This window comes from Acinonyx jubatus, chromosome D3 (genome assembly GCF_027475565.1).
Source record: "Acinonyx jubatus isolate Ajub_Pintada_27869175 chromosome D3, VMU_Ajub_asm_v1.0, whole genome shotgun sequence".
NCBI classification, from domain to species: Eukaryota; Metazoa; Chordata; class Mammalia; order Carnivora; family Felidae; genus Acinonyx; species Acinonyx jubatus.
This window is the reverse complement of record NC_069392.1, coordinates 89,817,366-89,818,340: the sequence shown is the minus strand read 5'-3', so window position 1 is coordinate 89,818,340 and position 975 is coordinate 89,817,366.

Here is a 975-nt window from a genome sequence, read left to right as displayed (position 1 = left end):
CCGACTGCAGACAGGAGACAAGGCAGCTGAAGAAGGCAGCAGGGGCGTGATGACTCAGGGGCCGCCGGGGCCGCTCTGTGCTTCAGAAACAGCACCAGGAAGAGACTGGCCAACGCTGGCTCAGCGCTCAGGACGCACTGCGTATGTGCCCAGGGGCTCGGCCACTTCCTAGGTCTGTGTGCTAGCGGGCAGCCTGCGTGGCCAAGCTGAGACCCTGTTTGTTCAGTGGGAAATCGAGGGCGGGTGTCTGGATTCATGCAATCAGGGTAACTAACCGATCACCTGTGGGAGACGCTCACAAGGTCTGCACCATAGAAAGCAGACAATACGTGTGTTCCCACCCATCTCAGCAAGCTGTGGCCTGCAGGCACACGTCCTGGTTCCACACCATCCTAGAAGCCCACGTGTCCCTGAGTCACCACCCGGCTGGGACCAGGTGAGCCTGAGACACGCCCCCCCGCCCCACCCTCCACAGGGGCCTCCTCTCGGCTCTGACAGGCTGGGGAGTCCCGGACACATACAGGGGCTGCAGGTTCCCCGACTGTGCTCCACGGACACGGGGAGCGTGCGGGGGGGGGGGGGGGGCGGCAGCAGCCAAGGAGAGTCTGGGTCTGAACCACGGGAACGACGCACACCTTGCTCTGGGATTCCTCCTTGGCAGTGTTCCCACCCCGCGCTCCAGCCTCGCAGTACGCTGGCGTCGGGTGGAGGACAGGAAAGAACCAAGTAGGATCACGTAGGCACATCAGAAATAAAGATCTGTGTGAATAAGGTGGTGTTTCTGTTCACGGCTGCACTGGAGAGAAGTGTCCGTCCGACTTTGGCTCAGGTCACGATCTCACGGTTTGTGGGTTTGAGCCCCGTGTCGTCTCGGGCTCTGTGCTGACAGCTCGGAGCTTGAGGCCTGCTTCAGATTCTGTGTCTCTCTCTCTTTCTCTCCCCTCCCCTGCTTGCGTGCTCTGTCTCTCAAAAATA